Here is a 19,048-nt window from a genome sequence, read left to right as displayed (position 1 = left end):
TGACTATTTTAACAGGAGTGATTTTGTAATTAACTTGTTAGAAAGTCAATTGACCATGAATGGAACCTTACTGGATACCAGGTTAGGTGGTTATTCTGGTGGTCAAAAACAAATTGATGGCTTTAGAGTTGTATTTTTGTGCCTAAAATTGCAAAGGTAGACTGGATATTTTCCAGTCTGGAAACAGTCAAATTTAAGGGTTTGATTAGAGGCAGACCTGTACAACACAGTGCATTTATCTGAGAATAACCTAATTGTGTGAGAGGAACCGCTGAGCTGTTCTGAGCGACTAGGTTGCTAATACACAATTTAACATTGGTTGTCTTTATTTTCATCTGCTTGTCATTTGGATGCAATTCTCTTTTTCTGTCCTCCCCAGTAGGGGTGCACAAATTAGCTGAAGGAACTGATTCTAGGAATTCTAACTTGAAGAGAACTATGTGCCCCAAAATTACCCTTTTTAACTCCTTTTCATTATAGCTGCAGATGAAGGTCTGATCTAAACTCATGAATTAAATGGGAAGACTCCTACTGACTTCAATAAGCATTGAATCAGACCCTAAAGGCTGTGAATTAAAATGAGTTAAATAGTAGTTTTCCCGTGGCTTTCATTATGCAAATACCCAAACACCTCAAATACCTTCAAGGACTTCTGTAGGGGGGGGAAAAAACAACCAAACCCATCCATGTTTCTCATGTATAAACTTTTTCTTTTCCATATGTAGCTCTGTCCATTGACTGAACTAGCGTTACTTGAATTGACTTGCTGCAGCATCTGCAATTCATCTGGGGTTCAAGGTTCTTCAGCCTTTGTTTTCAAGTAATGTTAATTCTCATCCTTTCCATTTGATTTCCTATTATTCTGCTGTATAAAAAGCTTGTAAAAAATAATGGTAATGTGACTCAAGTTACCTGATCAGACTATTTGCAGGTAATTATTTGATTTTATATTTGCAAGACTTATCTTCAAACATTTTCCCTTGGTGAACTACCCTTCCAAGTGTTGTGGCTGCATTTAACATCAACAGTATATGGAAAACTTAATACATTGTACTCTGTCCCATCTACTGTTTCCATGTCAGTTCATTGGTGATTTATTATTGTTAAAGACAAAAAAGTAACATATGCTCTGATCACTTAATAAAACCACTTTGAAATAGTGATTTAAATGTAGTCTTGACAGGTCATATGCTCATCTGATAGAAATTGATGGAGTCATAGCAAACTGTGTACAGCTTTCCTGATTTATACCTGTCTTAACCTTGAGTTATAAAACTGAGTTTAATTTTGTCTGAAGTGAAATTTTTATGAAATGTCTATCACTGAGGAAAACTATATTGAATTACAATCTGCACAGTTTATATCTGCTACTTTACATGCACTTGTACCCGGGGTTTCTGTTTCTAGAGGAATCCTAAATCCACAAGTCAGTGGACATATTCTGTTGATATCTTGGCTAGGCTATGTGGCAATCATGGATAGAGAAGCAGACCTTACGGTTGAGGGAATACATTTGCACTAGTCCATTAAGGACTGCTGTTACGTTTTCTTGCCTTGCTTGACTGGAGATAATGGCCCAAATCCACCTGTTGTCATCAGTGGGGATTACACCAGTAATAACTGTGCCCCAGTAGAGTCTTGGCTACCTATGCCACGGTGAAGTTGGTCTGACACATCAGGTGGGTCAACAGCAGCACCCTATGCATGATGGTGCGGATGATATTTCTCTTTCAAGTGTCCAGAGCAGATTTTTCAAGGAGAGGGTGCTAGGGTTCAGCTAGCTTCAGGTGTTAATGAAACTGAGATAATATTCAAACTTAAACATGTAACTTTTCATTGACAATCAGCTGGCTTCAAGAAGTCATTAAAGACTTGGACAGAAATTATTAATGGAAAATTACCAATAAGGGTCTGCAGAGTATGTAGACCTCATGTCAAATTCATGACATTTATTCATGTTTGCTAAGAACTTCCCAACTTTGCGAAAGATGCTGTTATGAGAAAAAAAAGTGTATCTGTGTTGGTCTTTGGTCAGAGGTATGGTAAATTCACTGATACTGTGAAGAAAGATTATTAATGTTGTATAGGTAAGAGTAAGAATAGCAGTCCATCGTGTCATGGTCAGGGTCTGTAGTTATGATCTCAGCTTTGTTTATTTGTTATTCTGTTAGAATAAAAAAATCACAGTTCTGGTAGGTTCTTCAAGATCTTGAACTTAATGCTGCATGATTTTAACTAGCTAAAATAGGAAGAATACTGTCTGGACTGTATGTTGCACATGGAGATACAAGAATGTGTACTGCAGTTTCTTATGGATCATTGCTGATAAAGCTAACCTGATTAGGAACATAGGGATAAGAAAAAATATTTTGTCTTTTGGAAGTGTAATATATTAAAACCTGCTTGCAGTCTTGTTTGAATGCCAGAGTCATTCTGGCATCCAAATAGTTCTAACTCTAACAGCAATTCTTTCTTTTAACCAAAATTGCAATTTGCTCCTGTCTGAGGCTTGGATTTTCTGGCTGTTGTGCTTTAACCCCCGCCGGCATCTAAGCACCACCCAGCTGCTCGCTCACTCCCCTGTGGTGGGATGGGGGAGAGAACTGTAAGGGTAAAAGTGAGAAAACTCATACATTGAGATAAATACAGTTTAATAGGTAAAGCAAAAGCTGCACATGCAAGCAAAGCAAAACAAGGAATTCATTCACTCTTTCCTATCAGCAGGCAGGTGTTCAGCCACCTTCAGGAAAGCAGGGCTCCATCACACATAATGGTTACTTGGGAAGACAAACACCATCACTCCCCCCTTCCTTCTTCTTCCCCCAGCTTTATATGCTGAGCATGATGTCACATGGTATGGAATATCCCTTCGGTCAGCTGGGGTCAGCTGTCCTAGCCGTGTCCCCTCCCAACTTCTTGTACATCCCCAGCCTACTCGCTGGTGGGGTGGGGTGAGAAGCAGAGGCCTTGACTCTGTGTAAGCACTGCTCAGCAATAACAAAAACATCCCTGTGTTATCAACAGTTTCCAGCACAAATCCAAAACATAGGCCCATACTAGCTACTGTGAAGAAAATTATCTCTGTCCCAGCTGAAACCAGCACACTGGCCCATATGTGCTCAATATTAGGACAAGGCAGGAACAGAGACAGCCTTAGGCCATGTCTGTGTTATCTAGCAGCTTGATGCGAGAGGAATGGATCTATATGGCCAGGCACCTGCTACTGAGGATGTGACATCTGTGCTAGACACACTGAGTTTTCACCCTGGACTGGAGTTCCTCCGTGAGATGTGAACACTGGCCAGTAGACAGTGCATAAGCCTCACATCTGGCATATGTCTTCTGGTTTATTTTTATCTGGAAGAAATGCACTTTCACACTTGAAGACCTCCCTACAGTTTAAGTTGAAGTGGGATGAGTGGAGGTGATCAGGAGATTTACTTCAAAACAGCACTTCTGATCTAAATTAAAATGCTGTTGTGGATGTACCCCACAAGTTCCCCACAGCACAATTTGATAATGGCTGTGAGGCTGCCTTGTCTATGAATTAAGGAAACTTGTGTTTTTTTTTTTTTTCTTTCTGACAAGCAAAAAAAGGAAAAAAGCTCAAAAAGAAAGAGTCCTATGCTCCCCCTGGTTTTGGACCGCTCTTTAGTGTCCTGCAACTCCTAGCTTGAACTTTAAATGCAGTGGCAGATGTACGGCATACTGTTGTACTATGGATGCATTTCTCCTATACAATGTACAAGTAATCTCCAGAGTGACCATCATTCCTGACATTGTACCTGCACTTCAGTGTATTAAGTAGCAAAACTAATAATTGAAATAAACTATTTTTTCCCTGCAACCCTTATGTAAGTGCTTGCTTTTACAGCAAGATCTTGTACTGCAGAGATAATAAGCATATCTGTTTATTTTAAGCAACCTTTTTATTTCCATTCCCCCCACCCACATGTATTTACTGTCATGCCTTAGTAGGTAGTATCATCTTTAGGCTAAAAAGCTCCTGGGAACAAGGACCTGTTTTCTCTCCTTGTCTGCAAAGCTTTGTGCATTGCTATGACACTATAAAATAACAGAGAAGAGAAATAGAACTGACTCGGAGACTTGATAGCTTTTGCCATAGTACAATGAATTAATTGAGGGAAAAAATCAAACTGAATGTAAAAATAACTTCTTGTGTGTTGCACTTTAAACTGTTTCTTTTCTCAAGGCTTTTTACAATAACTTATTAACTACTAGAGAAAAAAATGCTGTATTTGAGTGATATTAAAGGCTTAAAATAAACTATCAAAAGAATTCAAGAAATTCAGTGTGAATGTATAAAGCTAATCTTGTACAACCTATTGAGATACCTTTTCTAACATGTATACTTAGTGCTCCATGGTTAAATGGCATCAAATTTAAAAAGCACTGGCCTAAAAAGGCTTTGAGTTAACCTGTATTTTATATAACTCTTCTAAAACTGCCACTTCCTCAAATAGGTGTGATTTTATGGGCTACTAAACACTGAGAATTGTCCAAATATATTACCTTGACAAAAGAACTGCATCTGAGATGTTTGGACTTAATTCAGTGTGAAACATTTGCTGAACTTGATAGCCCAGACATTTGGGTATTTCTTCAATGATTTGAACCAGTGCTTGTACGTGGAGCTGGGAGCTGAGCCACCGCCCAGCTCCGGCAGCTCCCGGATGGCTCTTCTCTGCATGGCAGATGATGTGCAGGAAATTCCTCTTTTACGGACAGAGGCACAAAGGTTCCCTTTGAACATTGTGGCTGCCTCTTGCCTACTACTTTTGGAAACACAATGAGGACATCATTGCTAAACTAATTGTAGCCACAAATCCCAGGCCTTGGGGAAAAAATAAATGGTATTGAATAATCAATACAGCTGATTATGCTTCAAAGTCTTGCTAACCTGTGTAACCCTAATACTATGTCGATATTCTTAGAAGCAGAAATAAATAATTTAAAATAATGCTTGCTGCTTAATGTTTTTTTTCTTCATGCCAGGCAAAATCTTATCCTTTGGATTATTTAAGTGTTCGCTAGCGATGCAACTCTTCTTTTATTCCATCATCCCCTTCAGAACTGCTTAAAGGAAACTCTCCTCCCCTGTAGTAGTATCTGTGCCAATCTGAATGCTTCCTTCTTCTAAATGCATAGACTGTGGTATGGGAGTTTGTTTCTGTTCAGTTGGTCTATTATTTGCATATTAGATTGCTGCTTATTATCCTGACACATCATTTTCAGATATTGGAAATCAAAGGATACTTGCAGAGGGTATTCTGCGTGGCTGAAAGAACAAACAACTCCAGAGAGACAAAGTCACTCAGAAGGGAAGCACTGCCATGGCCTAGAAGAGTCTTAGCCAACCTTTCTGTAATAGTGTTAAAGACAGATCACAACAGGGGTAAAGCCACTGCACTTAACTGGATGTTGAAAGGTATCGACGTTGTTTAGTGGCATAGTTAGGTCTTACAGAAATTCTTTTTTTTTTTTTCTTCCTGTGTTCAGTAGAAATGAAATTAGAATGAAGGTGACCTGCCATGACAAAATCAAGGGAGCCGGGGGTATAGTGATTGAAATAATTTATTTTCTGTACTAACTGTATTTTTTAATCTCGGAACTCTTCTGGTTTTCCCAGAACAGTGTATAGTTCTTATGCAAAATAAAGATTTCCTTAGAGACTGAATCACCCTGCAGTCTAGAAAGGATGCTCATAATGAAGAGGTTTCTGGCAAGTGCACGGTGTAGCCATCTGCATTACACAGGAAAAAGCTTCTCTACAACTTTCTAAAGTCAAGTCTCCACTGTTTGCTCCTGATTGCCAGGTACTGGCCCTGTACCTTTTTGCCTCTCTGCACGTATATGACACCTGTGAAATGTATGCTTTTCATCCCTCCTCGCACCTGAAATTTAGGTTTTGACACAGGTTGTTACAACTTGAAATGCAGTGAAACCCTGAGGCCATGAAGAAAGTTTAGTGTGAGCTGCTCCTGGTGTGTGTCTTTCAGGGCTTGTCCTTTTGGTTTCTTGGCTGGAGAAGGTTTTACTAGCTGGCTCTGGCCATGGTCTTTTTGCCTTTGGCCAAACCATTGTTCAGAGAGAGGAGCAAAGTGAGACAGCAAGTGGTGGAGAACTGGCCATGACAGATATGGCTGTCTTCCCTGCTAAACTTAAAAAAACAACAAACAAAAAACCCAAAACAAAACCACAAAAACCACACACACACACACAAAAGGCTTATTATTGCACAAATGGCAGTATGTGTGGGTAGGGATTTCTTCACATAGAAAATGTGATGTGTCATTAATACAATTTCTGATGATTGAAAGGGAGATCTACTCTGTGCCTTCTGGGATGATGTGTTCTTGGATAAGTAATGGTGAAGAAATAGTTTCCTATTTGTCGGGGCAATGTCAATTGGGTTGAGCGGAGTAAGACTGCTTGTTGGGTTGCAAATGACTTGAGCAAGCACAGGGGCAGAAAGGCAACAATGCAGCAGAAATTCCAGAACGCTGTTTTTTAAACCTCCTTCTGTTGCATCTTGCTTTTATGTATTGGTCTGAAGTGCTTTTTCTCTTTTTCTTTTCAAGACTTGAGGGCAAAGTCCTGTAGATTAAAGAGTATTGTTTTCAAGTTCCCTGCTCATTTGATGCCCAAGAAATGTGTCCCTCCTTTCAGATCCTTAAACTTATGGATGCATGCTACAATGCTGTTCCAGAGGGACACATTTACAGTGACTGTCCGTAAAACTGCAGTCTCTGCTTACTTTCAGAGAGCTCTCACTATCACCAAAGTCAATGATTTTAAGGCTCATGGATTGTCTTGATTTTGTGAATGGGACCTATTTATGTGAAAATTAACTTAATCTGGAAACAAATAGTCTTTAAAACAGCAGGGAACTATGGGCTTGGATTGCTCTGCAAGGTAGTAAAAACCAGTTTTATCTGTAAAGCAAAAGGACAAATTAGTTTGGAGCAGTGCCATAAACTCAAGGGGGAAACAACCCAGAAAATATATAAATAAATAAAAAATCTCTATGCAGTTCTTTAAATGTTTGAAATAACTGTTAAGGTAGCTCCTATGTTAATGCAGCATCAGTTCAGGTTCTGAAGCCAGCCCACTCATTACCCTTAGAGGCTGCCTGAAAGCAAAGCATGGGGCATTGTAGCACACCTGCAAGCCTGGCAGGGTTGAGCTGCAGTTTGGGCTCTGCGGTTCTGTCCTGGTTTCAGCTGGGATAAAGTTGATTTTCTTCCTAGTAGCTGGTATAGTGCTGTGTTTTGGACTTAGTGTGAGAATAATGTTGATAACTCACTGATGTTTTAGTTGTTGCTAAGTAGTGCTTACACTGGTCAAGGACTTCCCAGCTTCCTGTGCTCTGCCAGGTGCACAAGAAGCTGGGAGGGGGCACGGCCAGGACAGCTGACCCAGGCTGGCCCATACCACATCATGTCATGCTCAGCATACAAACCTGGGTGAAGAAGAAGGAAGGGGGGTGGCATTTGGAGTGATGGCATTTGTCTTCCCAAGTAACTGTTACGCGAGATGGAGCCCTGCTTTCCTGGAGATGGCTGAACACCTGCCTGCCAATGGGAAGGAGTGAATGAATTCCTTGTTTTGCTTTGCTTGCGTATGCGGCTTTTGCCCAACCTATTAAACTGTCTTTATTTCAGCCCGTGAGTTTTCTCGCTTTTACCCTTCTGATTCTCTCCCCCATCCCACCTGGGGGGGAGCGAGCAAGCTGCTCTGTGGTGCTTAGTTGCCGGCTGGGGTTAAATCATGACAGGTTCCAGCCATCCTGAATGTGAACTTTAATCTTTGACTTCAATACAAGCTAAACGTATTATTATTATTATTATTATTATTATTATTATTATTATTATTATTATTATTATTATTATTATTATTATTATTATTTAAAAAATAAGACCAAGTCCTTTGAATCTCCCAAGAGAAATCTTCACTTTATGAATAAAGTACTGGAAAGATTCTGCAGAGGGGGTAACCTAACTTCTTGAATACTAACAGAAAGAGTGAGCAAAAATAAGGAAGCTATTGCTGCCAAGACAGTAGCAATAAGGCATTTAGGCTGACCCCTACCAGCCCTCAAATTACCTTTCCACACTTTGTGGTTGACAGTGGTGATACCGGCTGTGCAGCCTTCATTATTCCAAGTCCTGTCTGCAAATTGCCTCCCGCCTGTAGCACTGCTATAATAACAGGAATGACCTGCTGCCCCAAAATCAAGAATAAGATTTTCAGATCCCTTCATGTTGACCCTCTGTTTCTCTGGTGAGATTTAGCATCAAGCCAGACTCAGTGGCCCAGCCCTCCTGAGCCCTACCAAAATTGTAGCCTTGATGAAAGAGAGTCTGAAAGGAAATTGTGTCACTGGAAACATACTTTAAAGTTGAAAAAAACCAACCCCAAACAAAAAGTGAGATGCTGGAGATTATTTTATTAACTTTTAAAAAGTTCCCACTCTCTCTATATTTTGCCTTTCAAAAAAATGTAAATTTTGGGGGAAATGACCATTGTTAGTTTTGTGCATGTTATTTCTGTTGAGCACCCAAACTGGGGCGTTTTGGAACAGCTGTTTTTAAAGATCACAGAGAGCAGATTTCCCAACTTCTGAAGGGTAATTCAAAGCCACTACTCCTATTTACTAATATAAATAAATAGATAGAAATCTCTTTTTCAGAGCTCCTTTTCTCCCCTTTTCCTGCATTTTCTGTCTCATCTGTAGTCTGAAGACGGGAGGTGGATGAAAAACATAGGTAGCATAACTTTAGAGACCTGCTGGACAATGGCAGATCACAGTGTACCAGTTTTAGGCAGTAGAATTGGATCAGGATGAGTTAGTTTCCTTGAATTCTGCTATAATTTCAGATAATTATATTCCTTCCATAAAATACATAACTAGCAGTATCAATTACTGTTACTCAATTTCATGTTTTCTTCTTAAATTCTATCTAAATTGAAAGTCTCTCTGTTCACCTCATTTCTGCTAGAAAAATTCAATAAAAAATTTCAGTGAATTTAGTCCCACCCCTCCTGGATTCTCGAGTTTAGAGAAGCAGTTATGCATTAAAAGTGGGAATAGTAGGCATGTAACAGACCTTTAATGTTAGAAGAATCATTGCTCTGTCAGTTCAAATGGCTGGATTTAATTACAGCTGCCTGCTTTTTGTTAAAATAAACTGATGACTTTTTCTAATATGGAATTCATCTTGTTGATAAACCATCTCAAGATTTTTTTTTTCCATTTGCTTAATTTTACTGCCCTCAAATTTATTTTTACAGACAGTAGGGACTATAAAATATTTAATGCATGAGTGAGAGATCTGAATGTTTATAGAATATTTATTAGGTGACATTAGAAGATATTCTTTGTTAGTGTCTGTCTTCAATCACAGCCAAAAAAATGTTCCATTCTTCTAAGGGGAAGAATATGCATTGAGAGAGTCTTGCTTTTGCATGCCTTTGGGAGAACATAGGTGTACAGCAAGATAAAATCCACCACTGTGCAGAGGTGAATGCACCATGTGAAATCCCAGAGTTAGGGGCTGGGTGTCTTTTAAGATTTATCTGTCCATGCATGAACCTGAATATTCCCATGATTTTTTTGTTTTAATTCCCATGGTATCTTCTTGGTGGAGATTACTGCATGCCTTTGGGAATTATAAACCTTTTTTTATAAACCTGGAAATAGAGAACTTTTCTTCTTCTGGGGTATTTAGTCCCAAGGCCAGTTGCTTCTTCCAGTTATCATATCTGATTTGTAGTTTAAATATTAGGCTATTGCTATTTGTTCTAAGATTTGATTATAGATCTTAAATGTAAAGAGTTGTCCTGGTTTCAGCTGGGATAGAGTTAATTTTCTTCCTAGTAGCTGGTATAGTGCTGTGTTTTGCATTTAGGATGAGAATAATGTGGATAGCACACCATGTTTTAGTTGTTGCTAAGTAGTGCTTACAGTAAGTCAAGGATTTTTCAGCTTCTCATGCTCTACCAACTGAGAAGGCTGGAGATGCACGAAAGAGGCTGGGAGGGAGCGCAGCCAGGACAGCCGACCCAGACTGGCCAGAGGGATGTTCCATACTATGTGATGTCATGCTCAGTATATAAACTATGGAAAAGCTGGCCGGGGGTCTGCTGCTCGGGGACAGGCTGGGCATTGGCTGGTGGATGGTGAGCAATTGCATCGTGCATCATTTGCTTTGTATATTGCTTTATTGTCATTGTTGTTGTTGTTGTTGTTGTTGTTGTTGTTGTTGTTATTATTATTATTATTATTATTATTATATTTCATTTATTAAACTGTTCTTATCTCAACCCATGAGGTTTTTTCACTTTTACTCTTCTGATTCTGTCCCCCATCCCACCAGGGGGGCGGTGAGTGAGTGGCTGTGTGGTGTTCAGTTACCAGCTGGGGTTAAACCATAACAAGAGGAGAATCTTATTAACTTTGTTTAGGTAAGAACTGAGCCTTCTCTGTTTACTGGATAGCTTGATGTTTCCATTTGTTGGATATTGCAGAAAAAGTGTGATTTAAAATAAGAGCATGAATCCCTCTTCCTTTTAGATGAATTTTTGCTGTTAAAACATTCCAATATATGTTGAAGTTCCTGCTAGTGGCCTTCTTGAGAAGAATCAGCACAAAAGACAACAGAGACAGCTGACAGATACGTACCTTACTGATAAAACAGTGCGATTTTCTAGCAACCTGAATAAGATTACTTATCACAGTTTTTTCAAATAAACCATTAATTTGGGATAACTTTTCCCTGGGCTGTGCTTGATAGATATTGAGTCCTGATTTAGCCAACAATAGAATACTTTTTTGAAGTACACCATGTCCTTCAGATCAATCATTTTTCAACTATGACAATATTGAAATCTCATGCTAAGAAATAGGATTATGTATAATCTTACTATAAAATGTTTTAATCAATGAGAAGTGGTCTGAAAGTTCTCAAACCCAACTGTGAATGTAGTGCTTGTATGTAGATATCTGAGCTGTAAGGAATGTTTCACATTCTTAAGAGTATTTAGTTGGAGATAACTCCCAGGTGTGATATGGCATGACAGTTCACTATAGAAATGAAAGAAAACAAAAACCAAAGAACCAGAAGCTCATTTGTGAATTACACAGTGATTATGCAGTTGGACCAGATGATCTTCGTAGGTCCCTTCCAGCAAAACTATTCTATTCTATTGCTAATGCAACTTTATGATTTCAGATTTAACAACTTCTGTTTCCTTCAATCTTAAATTTTGTGTACTAGCGTGGGACACAAAAAGTCGTTTCTTCTGCTTTGCCTGAAAATGTTCTAAAGCCCCCTTCCACCTCTCCTTCCCCAATGTTTTGGTTGGACTTTAGAAGAGAGATTTGAAAAAGAGAAGGAGCAGGCTTTTGATTTGAATAATTTGCAAAGTCAGGTCATGAATCCTTAATTTCCTGAATACTGTAATTTCTTAATTGGCCTAAAGCTAAAGGAAGGAAGGAACCTTATCTGGGGCTTAGTCCTGGGAATAATTGTGGTCCTGTTAAATACAAATGGTCAGATGTAATATTAGTATGAGAGATGAGTGTGAGGAGTGCAGCTGCTAGGGGTGACCTTCTACATAGTTTTTAAAAGTATTTACTGTAATCCATATGTTAGGTACAGTAAAAGACCAGACTAAGGACTGATTGGGGGTGACTTACTGTAAAATGCATAATTTCATGAAGGATGCTGAGAGCCTGTGCCTTTTTGATAACAGGGCAATGTCAGCTATCAGAATTATCCTTGGAATTATTTTAGCCATAGGAATGGCTAAAATAATACTTTTTTTTTATTCTATTTGTATTTTTTTAAGGACCTAAGATCCCACAGTTTTTATTGAATTTTGTTGTAACAACTGAGATCTAGTATTATATTTGCAATTAAAAAGAGGGATGTTGGAAAACAGTAATAATTGGCTATTTTAAACTGCCCCATTGCCACAGAGCCGACTAGATAACAGGTTATCTGTTGCTGTGGCTCCTTGGATGGGAGTTACTTCTTCAGCAAATTAATCTGGTATGTCAAATATTCAGCATTTTATCTGTCACCTTTCATTGCTTGCCACAGCCGTGCTATTGCACTGGGTGTGCATGCTCGTAGCATCGAGCTTCTGTATCCCGAGTGGTTGAGCTATGCCAGGACTATGAACTTAGATGCACCTACTAGAAATGGAGAGAACAGAAAGGCTGTATGTGTGTTTAAAAAAAAATCATTGTTGATCCTGGAGCGTTTGCAACTGTTATTCTGTGTCCTGAATTTTTCCTTACTTAAAGGGCAGAAAAAGCAAAATTGGCATTTTTGGCTGGGTTGCTACCATATTTTTCTTTAAATGTTATTTAGCAGCTGTTTGTTTTACCAGTGCAGGAAAAAAGTCTATATGCATTGCTACTAGTCTTATCCTCTCTTCAGATTATCTGTGTCCTGTGATTGTTTGTGCTTTGCCACCAGTTGGCTAGCTTCTAATGCTCTCCGTGCCAAAGCTATTCTGCAAGCTTCTTCCTAAAGATTACCAGAATTGGCATGGAACTTATAAAACAGTTTGATGAGAGTTTCTGGTTTAAAGAAAATATTCTTTGGCATGTATATTTTTTAAATTACATGCTTTTAAAGGTAATTGTTAAACTTCAGTCTTAAAGAGCATATAGCATGCTTTCTTTATGTTCCCACTCCAACCTACCAGAGCAATGTTTTGAATTGTGGCACTATGTAATAAAGTTACTGCGCTATTATCAGCCATTGTTCCAGATTATTCTAGCTTTTTCTTTTGCAAAATTTGTCTCTTCTGCTATTATATATAATATTTCTCTAAGATTTTATTTCATGTGGATGCATGATGCATCTTTTGTAAATTCAGGTACTAAACTACTGTAGGAGGAGAAGAGTTTGCTCCATTGGGGGAGAGCAGCAAGCTGTGGAACAAGTGATTGACACAAGTCCTACCAGACTTTTAGGGATGGTTTCAGGACAGCGTATGTGTGTGTGTAACAAAGGAGGCCTTGTCACCCTGCATCAAAGATTGCCTTTAGGGTGGCTCAGGATGGGATGTGCTAGTGCCAAGAAAACAAAAGGCAACTTGCAATACCTGGACAGGGCTGTCATTAAATCAAGACATATTAAAGCAGTAGCGGTGACAAAGAGAAATATCCAAGTGGTGTCAGTTCTCCCAAGCATTCAGCACCAGTTTATAGCAGTACTGGGGAAAGTTTATGCACTGATCCTAAAACAGCTGCCAAGCTGTCTTTGATACATGACAGCTGGAAGAAATTTCTAAAATAAACATTCACTTAAGTAGTTAAAAAATAGTAAGGAATTGTACAAAGGAGATAGGAATAGATGGCCAGAGGGGTGGGAGTGTGGCAGGGAAAAGAACCGCTGAAGAAAATTAAATGAACTTTGAGTGACTCCAAATGACAACTGTGTGGATTTCAGATATGTTGGCTGTCATAATCCATTTTTCTACAAGACACATTTTGCTTTGTGTTGGCTATGATGACTTCATCCTGTTCATAGTGAAGACTAGTTTTCAAGCTAAACTTTTCTATTATTGCCATAATATACCTCATAACTAAGAAATTCAGCATTTTCTAGGAAGCTTTACTTAAATATTAATTCTTGGTAGGTTTTCTCTGTAATGAGTCTCCTGTGGCTGCAAGATGCGTACATGGATTTGTTAGCTAGTGCTAGATAAATTAGTCAGTTTGGCCCTTACCACATGAATTTTATTTTGAGATTCTCTCCATATGTGACTTTTTGTTTACCAGCATCTAAGATTTAATCTTAATTCATAAGTGGACTGCTGTTAATCTTTGATTTTTTCCTCATCATTCTCATTTAGAATACTGAAAAATTTTACTCAGCAGCGAGCAAAGGTGAAAATTCTAACCTTCCATCTTAAAAGTGAAGGAAATGATGTTTTACAGAGGGAAAATCTTTTCACCTGTTGAGAAACTGTGACAGATTCATCTCCAGCTCAGATGTTCAAATCTGGTCTGTGCCACTAAAGCACATGTAGCCAATTTGGCAGGCATCAAAGAATATATTATAGAAGCATCTTCACAAATGCAAGTCACTTACAGTCTCAGTAGGACTAAAAAGTATATTAATTTCAATTATATTCTTGTTCCTATTGCCAATATTCAGAATGAGAGTAAAATACACTGATGTGATTTTGTGGGGAAGCATTCACTTGTTTGTAGATTATTTTTTTTAAATGGGCGAACAAGAATTTATAGTGCTGTCAGTCTGTCACTTTTAATAGCATGTTATCAATTTACGAATTTAAAATAAAATCTCAAACAATAAAGCTAAAATGGAATATGGATACTGTGATTAAGGTGTTTATTATTGAACAAAATTAAAGGCATAGTTAGGGGGGAAATAAAGAATTTCAATTAGGTAGTACATATAAACTTTTTAAAAACTTCTTGGTTAAACCTTGGTATTAGTTTAGTAACCATTGTGTTGTCTACCAGAAGAAATTAGTTTTTCAAAAGCCAGGCTAAGGAAATTCTTCCAAATTATACAGTTCAGGATTCTTTGTTTAACAAGAAGGAAGAGCTTTAGGTAATTTTGAGCATCTTGCACAAAGTCTGGCATATGTTTTACTACTCAGCAAAGTGTCATAAAGGAGTTAAAACCAGAAAAGCAAAGTGTATGACACAAGAGAGATCCAATCCGTGGTTTAACTTTGGTCATGCCAAAAAAAAAAAGGCATTGCTTATACATTACGTAGCAAGCTCATAAAGCTCATACTGGTTCAGTTTAGTTTACAGGTTTAGGTTACATGATGTATCTTTTGTAAATTCAGGTATTAAACTACTGTAGGAGGTTACATTTAGGTGGCTAACTGGAAAGCCAGTCAGAGCAGATGCAGTATTAAATGACTGTTTCTGTGGCAGGTTTTATGGAAGATATTTAGCACATTTGTCATGTTGAGGCTTACCTGTGCAAATTCTTTATTACAGTTAATATTCTCTGCATGTTTTAGGGTTGTTTTGTTAATGAGCTAAACTCCTCATCCCAGATAATTGTAGAATAATCTGGCAAATGGTGTAGCCCATGGGATATTAGTGGCTTCTTACGTCCTTACTTGCAGCTGACACACAAGCTGCATTTCTGTTCACTGGCTATGAGCCAAACATTGAGCACAGATATGTGGAAACGTATGTTGTCAGGAAAGATCCTCTATGTATGTCCTTGATGGTAAAATGGTTATGTCACTTCTCTGTTGGAAGAAGTTGGTCCCCAGCTACATTTCCTAGGGATTCCTTTTGATTTCCATCAACAGTTCTCTAGCTCTGTTACAAAAAACTTGTTCTTGTGCTTCTCACTTTCCCAGTGGTGGCAGGTTTGACTCTATACAAAACTACCACAGAAGTTAATGAATTAACACTCTTGCGTTTGAAACTTTTTCTGTCTCAAGCAGTAGGAATCATTTGGAGAGTGATATGAATCATAATCCTCTAGAGACCTGAAAATATTCAGTGGGTTTGGATTGCGGCGATATAATCTGTAATAAATCTAGCTTTCACAAAGCCTGTGGGTTCCCTGTAAGACAGTTTCAATAGGTGTGTTTCCAAATTGTAAATAGTTACATGATTTTGAAAATTCAACCCTATGAGACTTTGCCAAGCTTTGGGGTTAGGAAAAGAGAAAGTGCTTTCATTGGTGGTAGTAGTTCCATATGCATGTACTTACATATATCTGTCCTAGTAAATCTAAAAAAAAAAAAAAAAAAAAAAAAATAGAAAGAATATTTAACATATGAAATTTTAAGGAGGATTCCTCTTAAATTAGAGATATGCATAGGCAGAGCAGAAAAGAAATATAAGATTTTTATTAGACACTAACATCTAATGGGATGTCCAAATGCATAATATCAAATTATGTGAAATTTTACATTATGAATACTGAATAAGCATTTTTATACACAAGCATGTGGGTTTCAGTTTTATTCTTATTTGCTATGGTAGAGGAACAACGCAAGGAAAGTCACCTTTGTATATCAATTCTACATATATTTTGTTGGCAATTTCTAATATGGAATTTAAAGAAAATTGCTCCTCAAGGGAGAGGGAGAAGAGAGGAGTACATTGTAAATAAGCTGGAAAGATATTTATGAAAGGAAATGTTACTGCCATAGAAATAAATGTCCTTCCTGATGAGCTTTATATTGTGCATGACATCTGTTTGCAGAAGCAGCAGTGACAGTGAGTAAAGGAGGGAAATGGAGCATTGTAACTTGGAACAATATGAATGCACTGAGGGAGAAAACCAGACGGGACTGAAACACCGAAGCAATGGTGAGGTGGAACCAGGTGCTGGGACTGAGCTAGGGACAGTGCTTTCAGCACAGAAGTAAGGGGAGCTTCTGTTTTGTTACTTCTGTAATTTTAAATAACATCACCATTCAGTCAATGTGACTGGGCTACACAGAGTCTCAACATCATGAAGTGGCACGAAATTCTCTCACATGTCACATCCCAGAGCTATCCTTAATGTTTTATAACTTAAGTCTTGCAGTATGAAATATTAAAGACTGGGCATTATGATGTTCCATAAGAACAGAGAAGATCAAAATATTGGTTGTGTCCTAAATCACTTCATAAGAGGCATTTGTTAACATGAAATCCTGCGACGATCACAGGAAGTACTACAGAGGTCATTACATCAGTTCACAGGTGCGAAATAGACATTAAAATGAAGAGACTTAGCCACATTCACAAAAATACCTGTGGCAAGGTCAGTAATTAAGCTTGGGTCTTTATAGACCTGTGGTGGCCTATGTTGCTATTGGCCTTCAAAGAAAACAATAAAATATGTCTATAAAAATGAGCTGTTGTAAGGAAGAAATTTCTTTAGTAAGATTGGGAAAAGTCTGACTTTAGATACTTTTTGTTTCAGCTTCAAATCTTACATAGATGTCTATTGTTTATTCTTAGCATTGAATCTACAATTGCAATATCTTTAAGATCACGTTTTCAGAGTATGACCTTCATTTGGGAAGGGGAACCTTAAAAAGTTAACAGTAGATTGAAATGTCACATTCAGAGGAATATGTATTTTGATACTCAAACTTGTATGTCTCATAAATTTAGTTGACCTACACTGTAAACTGAGGAAAAGAATCCACAGTCTTTCATATTTTCTATGACATATTCAGGTAAATAGGCTGCAAAGTTGTATGTAAAAATAATAGATTAGAAAAGTAAGTTGTTTTAAGACTGAAAGTCTTATCCTACTAAACATGTGATATATGGTGCCAAAATGGATTAAAGGATTCTATATAAACCCTTAAATGACTGTGGAAAAAATGCCAGATTCATAATATCTTGCAACATTCTCCTCTTTGCCTTTTAGTATACTCTGAGAAATAATACCATCTATGCCTGTAAACCACAGAGTAATTTACTTGTCAGTTAAGGTCATAACAAAAATCCACTTTGTTTAACAGCTCATAAATCTAATTTTTCTCTCCTGTAGTTGTGTTTTCAAGGTAAGCACTAGCTGGTGTGGAGAGAAGAGAAGAAATAAAACCTCAAAACAACTAGCCTCACACTGTTTTGTTGTAGCTATTTTAAATGAATACATGTCCTACAACATACATTTTAAGTGCTGAGTGTAACTTGCAGGAATATGGCCACCAACATTTAAATGTCAGGTATGTATGTGTATATACATACACACATATATCTAAAAATACTATTTTTTGTGCCAAAATCTTGACAGTTTTCAACTGTGTCCTGTTCAATATAACATTTGGTATTGTTACTGGAAAGCTGGAATGCACTGATTTAAATAATTTTTCTATCAGTCTGTCTGCCTTGGGTAATGTTTGTTTTCAATGCCTACTTATGCCCTCTATTTCATTTACATTTAAAATGAAATTATTACGCATAGTTAACTGGTAAAACTTGAGTATTTGAATGGATTAAAAAAATTAATGACAAATTAGATTTTAAATCACTGGGAATTTCAGCTTCCAATCCTATCAATTCCACATATGTAGTTTATTATATTCCTGGAGTCAAATGCATTTAACATGCTGACAAGTTCAATTTCCTCACAGCTTTATTACACAAATTACTTATTACAAGGAAAAAATGTCAAATGCCTACTGCTCTAAACTATGAGCATGCCTTTTGAGCAAAGCCGCAAGGGAATTAGTAGAAAAATCTAGCGGCTTGGTTTTGATTCTGGCACCAGCGATGCTATAGCTACTTTTTTCCCTACCCCAGTTTGTCTCACTCCCCCCATCACTCAGTGCAATCACTCTTTCCCCAGTTGCTTGTTTAGAATTTATTGTGACAGTTGTATCCTAAAATATGTAGGCTTTTTTCTGGATTTTTCCTTGCCTATTGATATCTTTCAGAAATTTGCCTTAATAACCATCTGTCAAATATAACAAGCAAAATTCACTAAGGCATGCCATGGTTGCATGAAATATATATATTGTGTCACATACAGTTGACATGACTAGCTGACTTGCCTGGTGACCCAACCAAAGTTAAGAAAATATCTAATATTTTTTTGAGGATAAATATTTCTGGGGTTAATGCAGTCTGAATAGTGTATCAGCTTTGGAATGAGCATTTGCCAGAGTTGTTAGGGTTCGTTGTGTTGCTGTAAATTGATTTTCAACTTTAGTGAGAATTGAGAGTGATTTATTGTGAAAGTTGGAATATCTGTGATTCATTTTGGTATGAGCAAATCACGTCTCAGGTGGTTTTGATCTGTGAGTAGCCTACCCAGACTGGTAGGGCTCAAAGTGTGTTGCCAGGTGCTTTCCATTAGCAGAAGGTTTTTGACTTAATTATCTCCTGTTTTGCTGTTTTGCAATAGCAGTATAATATGACAAGCAAAACAAAACCTACCTAGCATGTGTAGAAACAAAAATAATGTACAAATTTAGTGAGAGCTCTAAATTTCTTAAAAAATCTGATTTGGATTTCTTTCCTTATTTGTTCTCATTTACATATCCGTAGCTA

Source organism: Nipponia nippon, unplaced genomic scaffold, assembly GCF_047370975.1.
Source record: "Nipponia nippon isolate SJK-2023a ecotype South Korea unplaced genomic scaffold, ASM4737097v1 scaffold_13, whole genome shotgun sequence".
Lineage (NCBI taxonomy): Eukaryota > Metazoa > Chordata > Aves > Pelecaniformes > Threskiornithidae > Nipponia > Nipponia nippon.
Note: the sequence above shows the minus strand (reverse complement) of the source record.